Consider the following 21,939-nt stretch of genomic DNA (forward strand, 5'->3'; position numbering starts at 1 on the left):
AGAGAGGGCTAGGGTTACATAGAGTCGGTTACAATAGTAGGAGATCGTATCCGTATCGCCAAGCTTGCCTTCCACGCCAAGGAAAGTCCCATCCGGACACGGGACGAAGTCTTAAATCTTGTATCTTCATAGTCTTGGAGTCCGGTCGATGATGATGATAGTCCGGCCAATGATAGTTCGGCCGATGATGGAAGTCCGGCTATCCGGACACCCCCTAATCCGGGACTCCCTCACCGACCACTGCAGAAGATAGAGAGAAAATGAAAGATGTTCCCTATGCTTCAGCCATAGGCTCTATCATATATGCAATGTTGTGTACCAGACCTGATGTGTGCCTTGCTATAAGTCTAGCAGGGAGGTACCAAAGTAATCCAGGAGTGGATCACTAGACATCGGTCAAGAATATCCTGAAATACCTGAAAAGGACTAAGGATATGTTTCTCGTTTATGGAGGTGACAAAGAGCTCATCGTAAATGGTTACGTTGATGCAAGCTCTGACACTGATTCGGACGATTCTAAATCGCAAACCGGATACGTGTTTACATTGAACGGTGGAGCTATCAGTTGGTGCAATTCTAAACAAAGCGTCGTGGCGGGATCTACATGTGAAGCGGAGTACATAGCTGCTTCGGAAGCAGCAAATGAAGGAGTCTGGATGAAGGAGTTCATATCCGATCTAGGTGTCATACCTAGTGCATCGGGTCCAATGAAAATCTTTTGTGACAATACTTGTGCAATTGCCTTGGCGAAGGAATCCAGATTTCACAAGAGAACCAAGCACATCAAGAGACACTTCAATTCCATCCAGGATCTAGTCCAGGTGGGAGACATAGAAATTTGCAAGATACATACGGATCTGAATGTTGCAGACCCGTTGACTAAGCCTCTTCCACGAGCAAAACATGATCAGCACCAAGGCTCCATGGGTGTTAGAATCATTACTGTGTAATCTAGATTATTGACTCTAGTGCAAGTGGGAGACTGAAGGAAATATGCCCTAGAGGCAATAATAAAGTTATTATTTATTTCCTTATATCATGATATATGTTTATTATTCATGCTAGAATTGTATTAACCGGAAACATAATACATGTGTGAATACATAGACAAATAGAATGTCACTAGTATGCCTCTACTTGACTAGCTCGTTAATCGAAGATGGTTATGTTTCCTGGCCATAGGCATGTGTTGTCATTTGATTAACGGGATCACATCATTAGGAGAATGATGTGATTGACATGACCCATTCCGTTAGCTTAGCACACGATCGTTTAGTATGTTGTTATTGCTTTCTTCATGACTTATACATGTTCCTATGACTATGAGATTATGCAACTCCCGTTTACCGGAGGAACACTTTGTGTGCTACCAAACGTCACAACGTAACTGGGTGATTATAAAGGTGCTCTACAGGTGTTTTCGAAAGTACATATTGGGTTGGCATATTTCGAGATTAGGATTTCTCACTCCGATTGTCGGAGAGGTATCTCTAGGCCCTCTAGGTAATACACATCACTTAAGCCTTGCAAGCATTGCAACTAATGAGTTAGTTGCGAGATGATGTATTATGGAACGAGTAAAGAGACTTGCCGGTAACGAGATTTAACTAGGTATTGAGATACCGACGATCGAATCGCGGGCAAGTAACATACTGATGACAAAAGGAACAACGTATGTTGTTATGCAGTATGACCGATAAAGATCTTCGTAGAATATGTGGGAGCCAATATGAGCATCCAGGTTCCGCTATTGGTTATTGACCGGAGACGTGTCTCGGTCATGTCTACATAGTTCTCGAACCCGTAGGGTCCGCACTCTTAACGTTACGATGACAGTTTTATTATGAGTTTATGTGTTATGATGTAACGAAGGTTGTTTGGAGTCCCGTATGTGATCACGGACATGACGAGGAGTCTTGAAATGGTTGAGACATGAAGATTGATATATTGGAAGCCTATGTTTGGATGTCGGAAGTGTTCCGGGTGAAATCGGGATTTTACCGGAGTACCAGGAGGTTACCGGACCCCCCCCGGGAGGTTAATGGGCCTTAGTGGGCCTTTACGGACAAGAGGAGAGGCGGCCAGGGCTGGGCCGCACACCCCTCCCCCTAGTCCGAATAGGACAAGGAGAGGGGGGCGGCGCCCCCCTTCCTTCCTCTCTCCCTCATCTTTCCCCCTCCCAAGTCCTAATCCAACTAGGAAAGGGGGGGAGTCCTACTCCCGGTGGGAGTAGGACTCCTCTCGGCGCGCCTCTCCCCTTGGCCGGCCGCATCCCCCCCCCCTTGCTCCTTTATATACGGGGGAAGGGGGCCACCCTAGAGACACAATAATTGATCATTGATCTCTTAGCCGTGTGCGGTGCCCCCTCCACCATAGTCCACCTCGATAATACTGTAGCGGTGCTTAGGCAAAGCCCTGCGTCGGTAGAACATCAACATCGTCACCACGCCATCGTGCTGACGAAACTCTCCCTCAACACTCGGCTGGATCGGAGTTCGAGGGACGTCATCGGGCTGAACGTATGCTGAACTTGGAGGTGCCGTACGTTCGGTACTTGATCGGTCGGATCGTGAAGACGTACGACTACATCAACCGCGTTGTGATAACGCTTCCGCTTTCGGTCTACGAGGGTACGTGGACAACACTCTCCCCTCTTGTTGCTATGCATCACCATGATCTTGCGTGTGCATAGGATTTTTTTTGAAATTACTACGTTCCCCAACACCTCGTTCGTATTAACGCACAATTCTGACATTTCCTAATGTGTATTTGGTGTTTTATAAATTTCCAGTTATCTAAGTATGCAACTGACTAAAGTTATATTCTACAGAGCTTCCACTCTATCTTATTCTAGGCATGCTTTGCAGGGTAGTGAGTGTAGGCAGCTGCTTGTTTGGTTCACAAAGAATTTTGACTACTAAGGAAAAACATTGGTCTCCCTGTTATAGTATGTCCAGCTTTAGCTGGTCTTGGAGAAGGTTTAATAGCTCTAAGTCACTCCAGCAACAAACAGATGTTTGAGGCTGCATCTCATGGACATGATTATTCTTCACTATTACCTCCCACCGGTAGGAGTGAGGCCGATGGGAGATGACCCGATAGAGATGATGTTGAACTAGCAATTCTAGAAGATGACCTCGTTGGCGCGGTTAGTACCATGTCTCTCTTAGTTAGTTACTGAATGATCGGTTGCTTGATTAAGATTGATTGTCATGTTCGATTAGTTATGACCTTTGATGTAGGAGTTCAAGACCACGAAGAACCTAGCCAATTGCTACTTCTTCTTGCTCAAGAGCATTGTGCTGCGATAGGCATTGCCTAAGTGGAGCAAAGCGAAAGGTGCATCAACTACATGGTTGCAGCGCACGTGGAGGCTGGAGAAGAAGTGACCAGTGCTCCCCAAGATCATGTCGCTTGCCTTTTTCGTCCGTATCTCTTGAACAACAAGCATATTTCCTGCCATGAGTTCTAAAACAAAGGCTGCATCTTATAGCCCGGTGTTGTTGAGCCAACCCGCCTACTAATTCAATTTTATAAATCAACCTGAGGAATCCGTCATTGGGTGTTAATGAAGTTGTTAATTTCATTCTTTTAGTGTGCGTCAAGAATAAATCTTTTCATTAAGTCACTGTCTATGCGTATAATTTGATAAGACAGCGAACCGCTCCTGCCAAGCGGTTATGTGTAAAATTCGTTCTTCATGATTCTAACTTTCTAAGTGATACTCACAAAAGAATTCTTGATTATGAACATTTAAGGATACTAATGCACTTCAGGTCGCAGGGTCAAAAAATTGTAATCGTTATTTGTTCGTCTTGTACTCTTTAGTGTGTAACAATTTTCAGTTTTTAAAGTCGGAAGCCCGATGGCGTTGGCTTGTCGGAGATGAAGAAGACAGTCAGGTGATGCGGTACTCGGGAGGTGGAATTGGCGATGGAGGTGGCTCCATCTGGATGTCGCAGACCTCCCACTGGATGAAATTGAAGTGCGAGGATGTGCTTCGGTGGTCAACAGCGGCTGCGTGGGATGCAATATGGTATGGATTGGGCATCTCGAGAATGGCCTCTCTTCACAAGTCCTCCTCCATGCCAGCACGCTCTCTGATCCGAACCTTCTTCTCTTTGCTCACGCACGCACAGACGTAGCTGACCCGTCGTTGAACAGCAGCGGAGGTGTTTGAGGAGTCTATCCCGGGGCTGCGCGTGAAGCATGTCGACGTCGCTGTCTTGCCATTGCTCAAGACCGCCCTGCCGGCTGGGGTCCTTATTTGCCATCGAGGCCTTCCACAACAGGGTCCATGATGCGTGATTGCTTCCTCTTCGGCTGGATCGGGTCCAACCACACAGTAAGCTATGCCTCATCTTCCGTCTTCTTTCTTAAATTTTTTATGGTTCTTGGTCTGATTCTCAATAAAGAGCTCAAACTCGTCTTGAGTTTTTGGTTATGACCTGCCTATTTTGTTGGTACAGATTGTTGTACTACTATCTTGAGTGGCAAATATTTACTGAGATGGGATAATAGGTATACTGTTTTTCTATTTCTAGACTGAAATATGATTTCTTCCTGCTCTATGTCAATTTATTTATTTTCTGAATAATTTACCAACACAGTGCAGGTTGATGTGTGTAGCACGTGTTAACAAAATCTCAATTATTTGCATGGTATATATATCTCTAATCATTGTCTTTTCCAGAATGAAGAGAAGGTATGAGAAAGATAATACTAATATTCCCTATACATTTGACATTTAACTTTTACCAGATTCTTGGATTGCTCAAAATCATGTCTTCTATGTATATATGCATGATCTTTCCTTTTGAAATTCTCATTATGTACATGATTTTTGCTACTGCTGGCCTTGAATTGGCACTGATTTGGGCCACCTTGTTGAATGATTTGAGCACGCATGTGTTTGCATCGCTGCTGCGCTGGACGACGTTGTGCGAGGCCATGGCCATGGACGATGTGCTGCTGGAGAACGGCACATGACTAAGGTAGTGGATGTGAACGATCACTGGGTATGTAATGGTTTAGTCCTCCTGAATTTGCACTCATTTTTTTAGTCCTCTGTAGTGTTGTTCAATTTGGGCAGGGCTTACATTCTCTCATAGGATCAAACCAAACAAGGTCTCATAAGCTTTGCCGTTGTTTTGTTCGAAACATAAAAAACAGCCATTATAGAGGAAAGAGTCATTCTCACGTAGCGATTTGTTTGCCTCCTTGCAGAATTCCAATTGCTTTTGGATTCGTATGATGCAGCGTACATGTTCCAATCACCCAGTAAAATATAGACATCAATTATTGCATCTGGGTTTATATTATGCATCCCCGTTGACAGTTTCATTGTTAAGTAGGAACGAAGATTACATTTATAAATGATATATGTATGTAATTGTGTGCTGCATTCTTGCTGCTTCCAGTAGATGTACTATCTTTTCAGCGTTGACTTTTAAAGCGTTTTTGCTGACAAGAAGCTTATTAGTCATAATGTTCAGTACCTACATTACATGATGGTCATGTAGTGCTAGGGATTGGCGATTAAAGAAACATCAAGCATATTAATGTGGGAAATAGATATACAATATGTTATAAAGGATAAGACAAGTAATTATTGGGTGTGAAAGATCAGGATGGAAGCATTTTTTTTGCTATCGTATGAATTATTGAATACAATATGGTATGCAACCCCTCAAAATTAGATTTAATTCATACTCATACACCATCACTTAAGTAGGGAAAGAGAAGTATTTCTAAGGCTACTCTATATCTTATTTTTCTTTCACAGCATATACATTATTAGTTATATGTTTGCCTGGGTAGGAAAGTAACAACCAATCCCTCAAAATAAAAGGAAACTAATGATCAAGACCTTAGCTGGCTGACGGTAACTCCATTCATTCTCTTCCTATTATTATTATTTTAGTTATTTTTCTATTCTCATGGGTAGGTTTCTTCTCTGTTGTTTTGCTTTAGTTTAGTAGTTGTCACTCCCGTGTATTTCTTCGACGAGGAGGTGTGGACACGAGGCCTAACTATCCGGTATAAATTGGTTTTCCCACCGTCATTGTGAGATTGGATTGTTGTTCCCTTTTCTGCGATTGTTTCACTTGTGATTTATCATATATGAATTGCTACTTGACATCCTTTTGATCCAGCATGATTTCTTGCTTCTTCTCATCTTGTTGACTGCTGGTTGTGTTTGTTCTCTCGCCAAAGGCCGGGACTTTGAGTTGCCTGTGATGGTGGAGCTCTGGATGTTGGCAGATCTGACCGGACTGGTGAGCACTCTGCCCACACCTGCCGAGGTCGCCCTGCTCTGTGCATGCTAGGTAACTCACCCTCGCTGATGGGAATGTTATGCGCAAAATGCTGATGAAGTTGTGTACTGATTCAATGAACTGAATTTTAATTAGCTGATGGTGATGATATATTTTTTGTGAACTAAAAAAAGCGTATCCCCATATTGGTGCTTTTAGGAAATGGCGAATTTACGTATCCTTATCAGCCTTATACTAATACATGTATCTGTGTCGGTGCATTCTTGGATTTCATCAAGAGAAATTTAAATAAGGTTGTTATGTTTCAGCATACTATACATGCTTTCCCGTAGACAATGCTGCAATACTATCATGTGATAACTGGTACTGATATAAGGACCCTTATCTTCAGTCCCATTTGGAGTAACAGTCTACAATGCCACAACACTTTGTTGGACCTGTTTTTGGCGTTTCTTCTGCCAGGTATCTCTATGACTTAAGTAGATAGAAGTTATTAGTTACACGTTCATTGTGGTCGACCGACTGTCTCTCTTCTACAATTGGAAATCTGTTATGTTCTGATGAGATGCTATCGTATGACTAATATGTAACTGGTGATGTTTTATGTCTCATAGTTAAATTTTGTTTCAGATCTGAATTGGTTATTGAACATTTTTGTTTCCATGACAGTATATTTGGGATTTATAGCATATGCTCTATGCGCAGCTGATGAGTCTTTCAGGGATGCAAATTGTCTGCCTTCGAAAAATCAGAAGAAGGAAATAATGGGATTTATAGCATATATGTTCTATGTGCAGCTGATGAAGCTTTGAGAGATGAAAATTGGTTGCCTTCGGAAAATAAGAAGAAGGAAAGAACGGTACCAATTGCTTTTAGTGGAAGATCTTTTCCTGTTTTGTATTTTTGCCGAGTCGCTAGATCTGATTAGAGCTTTTATCAGGGTGTTTCAATTGGTGGGGGAATCGAAAGCATCTCAGACATTTTAAATGCATGACTGTTGATTGCTGAAAATGTTCATACCCACAGTCACTGCAATTTATTTTATTCTTATTCTTTTCCATTTCGCTGATGAAGATAAGATCGATGGTCTATAATATTGTTAGTTCAGATTTGGAGACCCATGTTTTTTGCTCACAACGATGTCTAGAACATTATTGTATCTAGCAGATATTAATAATTTTATCTCTAGAGTAAAGCCATATATACAAGATGGCTATGCTAATTAACCATTATTTGATGAATTTATTAGGAAATATGCAGTTATGGATCCATTCTATAGTTGGAATATGAGACTCCATATGTATGTGTATGTTTATTCTTGCTTGAATCTGGTGCTGAAGGTGTGAATAGGTGAGTCCTGCTTACAAGTTCATCTAAAGATTTTTCATGTTTTAAAGCCATTGAGACATTTATCCCTCCACCTTCTATATCTATTTATCGTCAGTTAGGGCAAATAGTGGTCTCTGGTGTATTAGCGATTCCACACTAGCTTGTTTCCTTTTCGTTTTGGGGGTTATTTGCAGTGGAAACTATTGTTTGTGCTTGCCAATCATTAGATTGTCTTTGAAAATCTAACGAGCGGAAGCAGAATAGCTCATTTTATACCATTGGTTGCAGTTTTACATCCACATTGCCAATTTGTATTTTTTTAAGCACAAGCAATAGTTATGTGCATCAATCGCATATTTTTCTGATAATACTAAATTCGATATGCGGATCAATCTTTATATATGTATAAGAAACAAATTGGTGATGCTTTGTACATAGAATAATCATGGTCCAATTCACTTGGATGTACCTCCATTTGCTATTATATGATTTATTGTTTTAGGTTGTAGTGTTAGCACAAAAAGTCATAATAGGGAATTAATGAGTAACAGTTGACTCAGATAGTGTTTGAGTATGTTTCTCCTAAAGCTAACTGATTTTGTTAAGCATTCATAAGTTCTTAGAAATTCAGATAGCCATTTTCTCTAGGGTGCAATATGTGTGGATCAGTTGATGCTCAATATTTTCTGGATATTACATGAACTCTGAAATACATTTTTTCTCTCTCAGGTTTTAACCTTTGGGTGGGGGTATTTTTTGTAACATGGCATAGTGATGAAAATCATTTCTAGAATTTATAATGAGCAGTTATGTTCTAACTTTCTCTGGCTGTAGAATTACTGAAGATGGGTTAGTAGTTTTACCCTTTCAATTAGCATGAATTTATATAGCAGGTTGGTTTTGAACTAAAATGACGCCCTCTTGTTCACTGATTATCTATGAACTGAAATGATGCCCGACTATAGTACATTGGTCTTTCATATGTAGGTTGTGCATACATGGCCTTAGCTTGTCCTTCTCTACTTTCATTTCACTAAAAATGGAAATATCGCCTGAAACTTTTATGCATGTGCTACTGCTACCTTTGATCTTCGATTCCTTAATATATCTTGTTCAGCATGCCTGCAAAGGATATCATAAACTATAACTATCTAACATGCATTGTACTATGACCTGATGATGTAGCAATTCGCAATGTCGTGGCAAGGTTCAGTTCGGCAAGGAGACCAACGAGGCAGCTACTTGTACAATGTCCAAGCCGATTGTACTCTAACCTATCAAACAAGAAGACTCGATGCAACTAGCCGCTGAAAAGGAGGTGAATGTGGTCATGTTGACAACCAAGACAAAGAAGCAGGAGACCAAGCCTTCTGCGTTCCCCATTGGCATGCACAAGGAGTTCCGCAAGATGGACAATGTTGTCCAGAATCAGGTCACTAGCAGCTACTACATGACCAACTTGACCAAGCCCACTCTTCCAAGACTATCAATTTTCTGCAACCTCCAACTTACGACGACGCATGGGTGGGGTAGCCACCCCCTAGATCCTGTTAGCACAATGTCATAAAAATATATTTATACTGATTGTTGCGCAAAGTACAAGGCTATTGTTTGTAGTTATTAGTTTATTTCCTCTATATACAATAACACGGTTTATTGTGTGTCCAAGAGGAAGGAAATATAGATTTATAGGTGTTATGTGACTTACCTTTTAAAAGGAACAAATTTCATCAACTCATGCTATTGAGTCTTCACTATTTGCTTCACAGAATTTTGGCCATAATAAGAAAGTCCATCTTGGAGCATATATAACATCGTTTTCTATTATTCTGCAACTCTATCTACCCCTAATAAGAAGTCCATCTATTTTAGATGCTGAGTTGATGAAATTTGTTCCCTAAGATGTATGCGGTAATTTGGGTTGAACCCAAATATCTCCTTTTCCTTCAAATAAATTATCCCCGGAACTATCTGTTTTGAGTAAACATTTTTTAAACGTAGGCACGTTTCAACCATTAACCAAGCCCGGTCACCATCACATGTTTAGTGCGTGGATTCTGCCAGTGTCATAATATTGGCATAATCAACATGTGTGAGTCATCTATAATCTACAAGATGGCCAAATGGACAAGATTGTTTGGAGTTGAAAAAGATTCTTAGTATAGTTGTGCAAGGTAAGGGGAGAAAACACATAGATTGGAGGACAGTGGGAGGAAAGAAGCAAATTGTTGTGATCGATAAGATGGAGGAGAGGAAGGCGATAATGAGATGCCTTTGTCTACCACATGACCATGAAGTATCATCCCATGTGGATAGTCAATGACTCCAATGTTACACAAAATTTCTCTTTGTAGACATTTGTTAGCTTGTGGCAACGCATGGGCATTGAACTCAGATTTATTTACTTCTGCACTTACCTATGGTTTGATGGATCAAGGAATTTAGTGACATTAATTGCAATGGGGAATATCATATATCCATAAACCTCATAAGTTTTTTTTCAGTGGAACATTATCATGACAAACCAGTCAGATTTTTAAAATGCCCGAGGCAACGCACGGGCATTCTACTAGTCTCGATAGAATGAAACAGCAGCACCCGAGGGCTACGTCCTCGTCGGCGCCTCAAGCGCGAGTTGGCTATATGGCGCCCGCATAGAACGCTCGCGAGACACCAGTCAAACATTGACTTAATGATATAAAAAAGAATTAATAAATTTTAATAACTTCATGATTTCCAAAATTAATTTATGGATTATGGAAAAAATCCAGGATTTGAATAAAATTTCATCAATTTTGAAAAAAATACATCAAGGTTTTGAAATTGATTTAACAAATAAAGTTCACTCATCTATTTTGAAAAATGTTTATCAATTTTGAAAAAAAAACGAATTTCAGAAAGGTTCACAATTTAAGAATTTTTTTATCGAATTTCAAAAACAAATAAATTAAGAAAATTCAGGAATTTAAGTAAAAAAACTTCATGCATTTGGGAAAATGCAAAAAAGGAAAAAGAGAGAAAAGATGAAAAAGAAAAAAGAAAAAAGAAAAAAGAAAAATAAAAAACCAGGAAATGAAAACACATAAAAGCCGATTGGGAAGCTTCTGGAAGATTCAAAAAAAAACGTTGGGGCTTCTTGAAAAACGAACACGAGGGATTTGGGGCAGGTTTGGGGCAGCAACTGGGGATTTGCTGGCCCAGTATAGCTTCTTTCCTTATTTTTATTGAGCCTGGTGTTCGTAACCTTTTAGAACGGGTTTCTTTTTTTTTCCTTTTTAGGTTTTTTCTCACGATTAAACCGATGAATATTTTTAAACTTCATGAACTGTTCACGAATTCAAAAAACTTGTGAACTAAAAAAAGATCTTGGATTCAAAACTGTATGCAAATCTAAAAAACTATTCTGAAATTAAAAAATGTTCATGAATTTTAAAAATATTCCATAATTATAATAAATATTAATGAATTATAAAAATATTCACGGATTTAAAAGTTATTCCCTAATTTAAAAATGATCATTAATTTGAAAATTCTGATTAAATTCCAAAGTAAACTCCAAAGAGGACAGAAACGAGGAAATCGGGAAAAGCTGAGTGAACTGCAAAATCAGTGCTATATAGCGCACATGCATACAGTAACCGTGCGGGCACTGCTCCTGGGCTCACCCTGTGCCGTTCGGTTTATTCGGTTTACATGGTTCGGTTTAAACGGTTTTTCGGTTTGTGCGGTATTAATACTTCGGTATGAAAATAAAATATGGTTCGATTTTGGTATGGTTTTGATATATATCATAAAAACAAAAGTTGACGCAAATTTGAAAATGACGCAATAATAATTTGCAAACTTATGACTCAAAACACATACTATTTTACACAAATAGTATACGGCTATATATATAAGTATATATGCATGCATTGATTCATCTCTTGATGGCTATGGACATGCTTAGCATTTTAAAAAGAGAAAAATGACTATGTTACAAGAAAAATTTACGTGCTTTGTAGTGAATTTGACTCATGTACAAGAAAAATGACAACTTGTATGGTTCTTCACCTCAAGAAATATAAATTTGTTTTTTACTTCAGTTTATTCGGTTAACCGTTCGGTTTTTGGGTATATACCATAAAACCAAAGTTCATATCGATATGAAAAGTTCATACCATACCGAAACAAGAAACCATAAAAACCATAAATTCGATTCGGTTTGGTTTATTTTCGGTATGCTTTTTTGGTTCGGTTTTCAAATGCACAGAGTGATCCTGGGCCAACCCACCTCGGTTGCTCCTATTTTTCGTTTAAGCACCGATTTCAGAGATGCCCCGTATATCCCCAGTTAAGGGGTACCCCATGTAAAGGTCAATCTGTGAGTTTTACTTTTTTTCATAGACTCGTTTTTTTAAAACATTTTAGCTCTTGATTTGTGCGTTCAAATCCTGAATGTTTTCACCGTTCAATTCTGCGCATCCACATGGTTGGAACTAGTTCCATGTTAATAGGTCTCTACGAACTTTGTTTTCACGAAAAAACCGATAAGAAAAATCATAGGCAGAAACACGTTTTTTCACTTGTTTCTCTTTTCGAGAGGCATAGTTGTGCTTCTCGCGAAAAATTTGTGCCTTCTAGGGAGGCAAATACGTGCCTCTTGTGGAACAAAAAAAATACATTTCTTTCCGAGAAAAGCACGGTTATGCGACCACAAGAATCAAACCTACACCTCTTGTGGAAGCAAAAAAAAATAAAAAAATCGGTGCCTGTCACAAAGCAAATATGTGCCTCTTCAGCTATGCCTCTTGTAGAAACAACCATGTGTGCCTCTTGTGGAAGCAAAAAAGAGAAAAAAAATATACATTTTATATTTTAAGAGGCAGGGCTATCCCCCTTGCGAACAAAATCTGTGACTCCCTTGGAAGCAAAAAAAGAGAGGAAAATTACGCGGAAACTGAAAAGCCAAAAAACAGAAGAAGAAAAATTCTAAGAGAACGCCCAACATGCACCTTGCGGCCTTGGCGCGCTCCCAGCCAACCAAAATTGTCCTTTAAGGGACTCCTGCGAGTAGTACCCCTTAGTTAGTTGCTCCCGCTCCTTCTCCCACAAAAATAAGTTAGTTGCTCCCCATGTCTCAATTATAGTGAAATGTAGGAGCCTTCTCGTTAAGAGCATCACTAGCAGACCCAGCATCCCGCCGACCTGCAAAACGCGTTTGCAGTTCGTGGAAAAAATGGTTTTGCAGGCCGGCGCGAACGGCCGCAAAGACAGACCCCGCAAAGCCGACCCATAAAAGAGCATCTTCCGCGAATATCCTCTTTTACGGGTCGGCTTTGCGGGGTCTGGTCTGGCGCCGCTCCCCCGGCCCGCAAAACCAAAAGTTGCATCTCAATTTGACACAACATAATGCATTTCTTTGCGTTTTCAACAACATTGGATACATAGGACATCACCAAATCTTTGCTAGAATAGCAAGACCAAAGAAAACGAGAACCACAATTATGCATTTTTAGAAGATTTCCAACTTCCATAACTGCTCCCACTAGTTGAAGCAATATCTTCTCCATGCACTCATTGTTGATCTGCGGATTCTTGATCTTGCATTCTTCATTCTTCTTCTTTGGTTCTAAAGAAGTAGACGTTGCTTCCCCTCTAGTTGCACATTCAGGCGCTTCATTGCCTTCGATTATACTAAGGAGTGCATGAACGTCTATTAAGTTTCTTGCTATCAATAAATCAATGTATCCGCCTTCCCAAAACCAAAATGAGTATCCATTTTCCTACACACATGATGTTGTTCGAAATGAGCTAATAACTGACGCCGACCGTCACCCCTCCGTTATGGCTAATAACTAATGCTGACCGTCAGGAACACCGTCGGCGGCAGCGCCGCCTACTAATCGCCGAGGCGGACGAGCGAGCCATGGCGGTATGGTGCCAGCGCCATCTGGAGGACGTCGCCAACGAGCATGCCTTCTCGGCGGAGAGGAGGGCAACGCTGCGCGCGGAACGGGCGGACGGGCGTCGTCGGAAGGCACTGGCGATATCGCAGTGCGATCTGGGAGCGGCATCATTCTTCTCCGGCAACGACGATCTGTGAGAAGATGTGTTCCTCGATACGTTGGACAACACAAGCGAGGAGGAGGAGGAGGACGACGACGACTCGGAGTAGTCCTCGTTGTTTCTAGTTTCTGATGAACTTTGGTATTTGTATCGGATTTGTGTTGTTTGGGTGAACTTTGCTATTTGTAGCGTTGAACTTTTATCTATTTGGTGAACTAGTTTTTGTTCTGGTTGCTCACGCGCGCCATGTTTTTGCAGCTTCTGTTGGAGCATGTCGCACGTGCAATATTTTGCAGCCGCTGCTGGAGCCAGGGCCCTGCCGCGTGCAAAAAGCTTTTTTAGCGCGCCGCTGCTCGTTGCGTGGCTCTTGGAGATGCTCTAAGAGCATCTACAACCACATATTAGAAATATGTCCCCTCAAACACCTACGTAGGCACGTCTCAAATTTTACTTATTGCATCCAGACTTCTCATTCTAGATTCTTAAATCCATAGACACGCAAATGAAATAACCTACGTACTACGTCGATCACCTAGCTACTCATTGTCGGAGATGTCGACGATCTTCATGCCCGGCTCCAGAAGGATGGGCGGCAGCTGCAGCTCCGGCGCATCCGCCTCTATCTCCGCGACGAGTTCGGCAAAGAGCACATCAAACTCCACCTGCTCCCGCCAGAGGAACGCCTGGTTGGCCTCCACATAGGCCTCATCCTGGATGGCTCCAGGATGGATTGCTGCTCCGTCATCTCGTCGGACACGAACTTCGCCTCCGCTTGCTCCATGTTGAAGTCCGATAGTTGGTGCTCCGACTGCTCCGCCTCCTCGTCCTTCCCCTCTTCCCCCGGCTGCTCCTCCTCCTCCGGCTTCGGCGAGTCCGGAGGCAGCCCGACAATGATGCGGGCTGCGTGCGCGGCTTGTCTCGCCCGGATCTCCTTCTGGATCTCCGCGCAGCGCTCTGGCGTGAGCATTGCGTAGTAGGTTATCTTACTTCGGACCATGGCATACCAACGGAGTGTGGGCAGAGCACTGGAGCGAGAGAGGGAGGAGGTGGAGGGGCTCGGGCTGGCGGCGCGGAGAGAGGAGGGAGGTTGGGGTGGTGGATGGACTAGGGCTGCGGGGCTCTGGCCGGGTTATATAGACGGATTTGCTCTCGGGTGGCAGTGGCGGACCCAGGAAAAAAAATGGAGGGTGTGCAAACTTCAAACAAAACCTACCTAATCTAAGTGCCATATCATGTATGGCAAAAGAATAACACAAATAGCTCAATCAATTCTCACAATATCATGTTTCAGAAAATAATTTCAAATTTGTGAAATTGCAATACAAATAGTCTTACATGAAAGATACACAAGAATAACTTCGGTTTGCCCTTCAGCTGCAACCTTCTTTATTTGACCTCATGTTTTCAACAAAATGGAGATAATACTCCCAATCCTCTTTGTCTTGAGTTATGCAAGTACACCAAAACAACAAGTAAGAGTCCTTCAATTACAACAAAACGGTAACGATTGTTTTGTTCAACTGATAAATAGTTTTTATGTCTTTAAGCGATCAAGAATGCGGGCTTAAATGGGCTGCAATGTCCTATCTCCACAGCGGGCGGCTGATGCGGGTGATCCATGCATCCAGCTGGTCAATGGAAAGCGTTTTGGGACGAACGACCGGTGGAGGAAGGAAGGGAAGAACCGGGCGACAAGCCAAGCGGAGGGAAGCACGGGGAGAGGCGATGTCAGAAATGCAGACGAGCGTTGAAAATAGCTTTTTTCCCCTCTTGCAAGGCAATTAGGGAAAGCCTTCCTCCCCTCGATCTTCACCAGCGAGTCCGTGGATTCGCCTTCTCTCCACCTGCCGCTCCGGCAACCAGTGACGGGGAGGGGATTTTTGGCGTGTCTAATACGGCTAGTAGATAGGTAGGATTTTAGTCCTCACATGGGCGGCGTTCAGACAGATGACGACACTTCTTCTTCGAGTCAGTCTTCCGGGCTCTTATTCTCCTCAAGTTCGTTCGTTGGGATGGATTAGACGGAGCTCCGGCGTAGATTCCTGCCAGCTCCTCGGGGCGATGAGGTTAGGGTTTCTCGTCATGCGCACGGAATGGCGATATTTGGTATCAGGTTCTTCCGATTTATTTCTGGTGTCAGGATTTAACGGCGACGACTGTGGCTCCGAGGCGTTGGTCCTCAGGGTGACTTCCTGGCACGTGCACGAAGACTTTCCGGTTGTCATCGACAAGGTCAGGCTGGCTCCGGTAGGGGAGCGACAACAGCGGCGCGTCGGCGGCACTGGTCGTTCGGTGGTCCATGGACCTCGATGTAATTTTTATTATGCTTGAGTTATTTTGTACTTCTAGTGAATATTTATAGTTGATTTGATCCTTTTCGCAAAAAGAAAAGCGTTGAAAATATCACGTGGTAGAAGTTGTCTCAAAAAATAACGTGGCAGACCAAATAGTCCTAATTTTTTTTAGTTTTTTCTGTTTGCAATCTACACGAGTCCCCGCTAGACTTTCCATCGAGTTGATCGATGGATTCAATTTTTTTTGGCAACATTGATCTATGGAATTGATCTAGCTAGCTTCTACTGGGCTCATGTATGTGTACAGGAGTCTTTGGCTGGACACACACGTAGTGCTGCTAGTAGAAAAAACAGTCGAGATGCTTCTATGGTTTGCTAGGTTTGCATGTAAATGTACAGCTTCAGGTGAATTAGTTCTAGTACTGTAAAACCAACAAGATCAGAAAAAGATGACATAGTGAAAAAACTCCGTAAAATGCTGGGTGTGCCACGGCACACTCAGCACACCCTCTAGGTCCGCCAATGTCGGGTGGCAAGCCGGGGCAGCGCCAACGCAGAAGACGTCCGTACTGCCGGATTTTCGAGCGAGTCCGCATGAGACCTTTTCGTCAATCTTACATGGCAGACGCCCAACGCCAGCCGTCTTGGTCAAAAGACGCAACTGATAAATGACCAAGCGGCCCGCCGGAACGTATGAAACAGGTGTAGATGCTCTAAGCAATTGCGAGATGGCCAGCGTAGGGAGAGATGCTAGACTTACGGACGTATTCTCGCAAAATTTTTGTTACGGACTCACGGGTAGAGTTATGGTTGGACCGTTGGAGCCTTGGAGGAGATTAGGGAGGAGAGGTCCCACCAGCGAAAATCAGTAGGTTTTTCTTTTTTGAGGGAAAAATCAGGAGGGTTAGTTGGCACTTGGCGAGAGAGCAGTCCGTAAAACCAGCCCGTGCTCGAATTCTGTAGCATTTTTGCCAGCGTAGGTACACAACAAACGGATCCGTGGAAACGGGAGAGCCGTGCCGCCGTATGACACAGCAGATGAAAATACCGACGAGACGGGACGGGACGGCTCGCCTTCCTCCCATGTCTCTCCGTACTTTACCCGCCTAGCGACGCGCCACTTGGGCACCCTTTCCCGTCGCGACGCACTTGGCGTGTCCGTCGCACAGCGGAAACGTTCGCTGCGTACCTACCGCCAGTCACACCGCCCGTGCGGCCTCGCGCCACGTCCGCTTCACTCTCTCCCCGATCGCCCGGCTGCTATTTTGATTCTGCCCAGCCGCCGTCCCGGCGGAACCTACCAGTGCCACTACCACTACCAGTGCGCCGGTCCAGCCGATTCCGAACACGAACCAGCCGCCGTCGCCGGTTAACTCCATGGCCACGAGGAGCGCGACGCAGCAGGTCGTTCCGGCCTTGGAGCCGCCTCCCACCATTGTTAATCGTGCTACCACGGGGCTGATTGCGTTGCTCTTTTTCCTCCTCCAGGGCAGCAAGAAGATCGTGGGCGTGTTGTACAAGGGCGGCGAGCACGCGGCGCAGAACCCCGACTTCGTGGGTTGCGTGGAGAACGCGCTGGGCATCCGCGCCTGGCTAGAGTCGCAGGGCGCGCGCGAGCAGAGCTGGAGAAGCACATCGGGAACACGCACGTGCTCATCACCACGCCGTTCCACCCGGCGAACGTGGGCGCGGACCGGATCGGCCGCGCCAAGAACCTCGAGCTGCTCCTCACGGCGGGGATCGGCTCCGACCACGTCGACCTGCCGGCGGCCGCGGCGGCGGGGCTCACCGTCGCCGAGGTCACCGGCAGCAACACCGTGTCGGTGGCGGAGGACCAGCTGATGCGCATCCTCGTCCTCCTGCGCAACTTCCTGCCGGCGCACCGCCAGGCCGTCGGCGGGGAGTGGGACCTGGCCGCCGTCGCGCACCGGGCCTACGACCTGGAGGGCAAGACGGTGGGCACCGTCGGCGCCGGCCGCATCGGGAGGCTGCTGCTCCAGCGCCTCAAGCCCTTCGGCTGCACCCTGCTCTACCACGACCGGCTCCGCGTCGACGCCGCGCTGGAGGAGGAGCTCGACGCCATGCTGCCCAAGTGCGACGTCGTCGTGCTCAACATGCCGCTCACCGACAAGACAAGGAAAGCTGCAGCCAGCAACTTGTTGGAATTTGCTGGTGGGCTTTTGGACCAAAGCCCAACTAAAATTCTGAAATTTTTTTGGCCCATTCATGCACACATGTGAGTGGAGTGAGTGAGGCTAAAATTTAGTCCCACCTCATAAGTTGAGAGAGAGTTGCACCTCTTTATAAGATGAGCTCTCCTACCAATCTACACGCGCGCTCCTCTTCCTTGCCGCGCCGCGCCGTGGGTTGCGGAATTGAGCCGAGCCGAGGACAGAGCTATGCACATTGTCTATATTTTTGCTGCTCGAGAAAAATTAATGAGTTATTAATTAATAATTAATGGACGCCTTAATTACTGAACCGTTTCTGGTTCTTTTGGATCGTGATGACTCGGACGTGGGGTTTACTCCCACAACCTACCCGGCCCGCACTATATAGTCAGGCAGACGTCTACCCTAGCTGCTGCTGCCAATCAAGTCTTCTCCATCCCTTCTTTCGGCGTGCACCGGGAGAAGGGACAGCAGGCCTCCAGAACCCCACATCACGTTGTCTATATTTTTGCTGTTCGGGAAAAATTAATGAGTCATTAATTAATAATTAATGGACGCCTTAATTACTGAACCGTTTCCGGTTTTTTTGGATCGTGACGACTCGGACGTGGGGTTTACTCCCACGACCTACCCGGCCCGCACTATATAGCCAGGCAGACGTTTACCCTAGCTGCTGCTGCCAATCAAGTCTTCTCCATCCCTCCTTTCGGCGTGCACCGGGAGAAGGGACAGCAGGCCTCCGGAACCCCGTCTCTCTTGATCCTGTACGGGAGAGGGGCGATCAGGTTTTTGGGAAGCGCACTCGCACGACTGCTGGCAGCGACGACTTCGCGAACGACGACTTCTTCCCCGACCTCGGCAACCTCATCCTCGACGACATGGACGACAACGTCAACGCCGGCGGTGCTGCTCCCGCTGCACCGTATGTGATTCTATCTTTCCTGTTCGAGATCGTGGTAGAATTCATGTTTCTAGTATGTGCCCTAGATGTGATCTGTTTATCTATTATGCTAGTTCGCATGATTAGTTCAATCTCTGTTACTGTAGTCATGATTTATTTTCTGTTAATTCGGATTAATTCTCGTAGTAATTTGCTTATATTTTCAACACAACTGACCGACCATGCATGATGAGGATCCATGTTCCTGTCCTTGTAATTGCTTCCCTGTTCTCCTTCCAGGGGCATGTTCGACAAGGAGAAGATCGGCAAGATGAAGAGAGGCGTCATCATCGTGAACAACACGCGTGGCGCCATCATGGACACGCAGGCGGTGGCAGACGCCTGCAAAAGCGGGCACATCGCCGGTAAAAACACATGAATTCCGGGCTGCTCTCGAACATAACTGCTTAATCCTTCCGCTCTTCTGATCAGGATACGGCGGCGACGTGTGGTACCCGCAGCCGGCGCCCGAGGACCACCCGTGGAGGTACATGCCCAACAACGCCATGACCCCCCACATTTCCGGCATCACCATCGACGCCCAGGTCAGTCGCACTTCACGTAGCCTCCCAGCCTGGCTACGCTCCATCACTTAGAACATTTCCAACAACCGCGCTAAAAACATAATTGCAGCGCGGATCGTCTGTTTTTGCGGGGCGGGATGCGTTTGCTCGAGCGGCCGTTGCAAATTTTAGCGTGCGTGAGCCGCTGCAAAAAACTGCACGCGCGCTCCCGCACAAACAACATATGCACTTCAAACTAATAAAAAAACATATCCATAGGTTAAAATAGATAAAAAAACGATACATAGATATTTCATAATGCGTGCATAGTTCATCATAGCATAGATAGATAAAAAAAACTAGTCCAACACTATAAAAAACTACGGCGCAATTAGAACCTACTCCGAGTCATCATTCTCGCTGGTGTTGTTCAATATCGAGCCACGCGTCTTCCCAACGAGGATTGTCTGAGTCAAAGAACGACTCCCCACCTGCGTTAACGAGATCGCACTGGGATATGGCCAGTGCCTTCCGTCGACGCCCCTGTCCTCCCGCTGAGAAGGCATTCTCGTCGACGACGTCCTGCGGTAGTGCCGGCGCCACTCCGCCATGACTTGCTCGTCCTCCTCGGCGACGAGGAGGCGGCGCCACCGCCGATTGTGTTGCTCACGGTCCTCCTCTGTTATAAGACGAGGCAGAGGGGCGACGACCTGCGCCTACGCGCACGTCCGAACGTCCTGGAAGTTCATCTGTGCGTGAGGCCTCTGAAGGCGCCACGCCCCGCGTCGTACGCGCAGGCGGCCTCGTGCGCGGTCTCGAACGTGCCAAGGCCGAGGCGGACGTCGCCGGACCAAATCTCAGCGTAGAAGGCGCCGGAGGGGCGCTTGCGGACGTTGTGGTAGCCCGAAGATCCCCGGCGGCGCGGCGACATGGTGGCGCGGTGGCGGCGCGTCGGCGGCGGGCCGAGGAAGCGGCAGAGGAAGCAGATGAAGCGGGGAGAGAGCGCGTGGCAATGTGAATAGCGATGGGAGGCCGCGTGACGGGCGCATCAATTTATAGGCGTGCCGGAAGCAGCGCGCTAAATCTAACGCGCGACCTACCGCTTTTTCCCGCGTGCCAATCTCGATTGCGCGCGCGTCCGAGTCTTAGGTCTTCGTTGGAGTGCACGAAAACGTTCCCCCGCGCTAAAATGGCAGTTACCGCGCGCGTCAGGTTTTTGCCGCCGCTGTTGGACCCGCGCTAAAATGGCAGTTACCGCGCGCGTCGGGTTTTTGCCGCCGCTGTTGGAAATGCTCTTAACTGCGCTCACTGAAAACGGTAAACGATTGACCTGGTGTGGTGCAGCTGAGGTACGCGGCGGGCGTGAAGGACATGCTGGAGAGGTACTCCCTCCGTTTCTTTTTATTCCGCGTATTAGTTTTGATCAAAGTCAAATTACACAAAATTTGACCAATTTTATATTAAAAAATATGAACATCTACAATACTTAAACTATATAATATGAAAATACATTTCATGATGCATCTGAAAATATTGATTTCATATTGTGAATGTTGGTATTTTTTACTATAAAGTTAGTCAAACTATGCAAAGCTTGACTTTGACTAAATATTATATGCAGACTAAAAAGAAACGAAGTGAATACTTCAAGAGCAGGACTTCCCGGAGCCCAACTACATTGTCAAGGAAGGCAAGCTCGCCAGCCAGTACCAGTGAAGTGAAGCACGCCTTGCACTTGCAGCTTGCAGGGATCGTCGTGTGCCAGTTGCCAGAAACTAAATAAAGATGCTTGGTCCTTGCAGTGGCCATCAGCCTCTGCCTAAATAAAATGGGATAAAAACTGGTTGCTTTGAGTTGCCATCGCTGTGTATTTGGTTGCAACTATAATCAAGACAAACTGTTGCAGAAATGTTGTGCAGCTCCATTTGTGACGTTGTACTTGTACTGACATAAAAAATATTGCCACAAAAAAAAAGATTGTGGCAGTGGCGTCTGTATTTACCATAGAACCTCCAACTTCCCATGGCCAACCAAACAAGCAGCTATATGTATGTTGGGTCAGAAAGAAGCAACACCAGTAGGAACTCAACCTCTACAAATAGTCTTTCTCTGTACAATAACTTTGCTCAAACAGAGTTTATGGCTAACGTGGTTGGACGTACTGCACTAGTCAAACATAGATATTTAACTCAAGATTAATTGACATGGTTGGTTTGAAATTTGAAGAATGCACTTGCAATCGACATAAATTTTTATATATTTTTAGACAAACTCGCAAAGCTTTGTTACATCGTTACAATGTTTACGAGACGAAGAGAAGATTTTCGGGTTGGCCTAACCAGGCATGACGGCCAACCCCCAAAGTAAATGTATGCT

At 45.0% G+C, this 21,939-nt stretch overlaps 1 pseudogene; it reads left to right on the top strand.

Annotated features, from left to right (window-relative positions):
* Positions 1-17,326: 17,326 nt before the first annotated feature.
* On the top strand, positions 17,327-18,373 carry LOC123115026 (formate dehydrogenase 2, mitochondrial-like; annotated as a pseudogene).
* The last annotated feature ends 3,566 nt before the right edge of the window (positions 18,374-21,939 follow it).

The sequence above is a fragment of the Triticum aestivum genome, chromosome 5B, assembly GCF_018294505.1.
Source record: "Triticum aestivum cultivar Chinese Spring chromosome 5B, IWGSC CS RefSeq v2.1, whole genome shotgun sequence".
NCBI classification, from domain to species: domain Eukaryota; kingdom Viridiplantae; phylum Streptophyta; class Magnoliopsida; order Poales; family Poaceae; genus Triticum; species Triticum aestivum.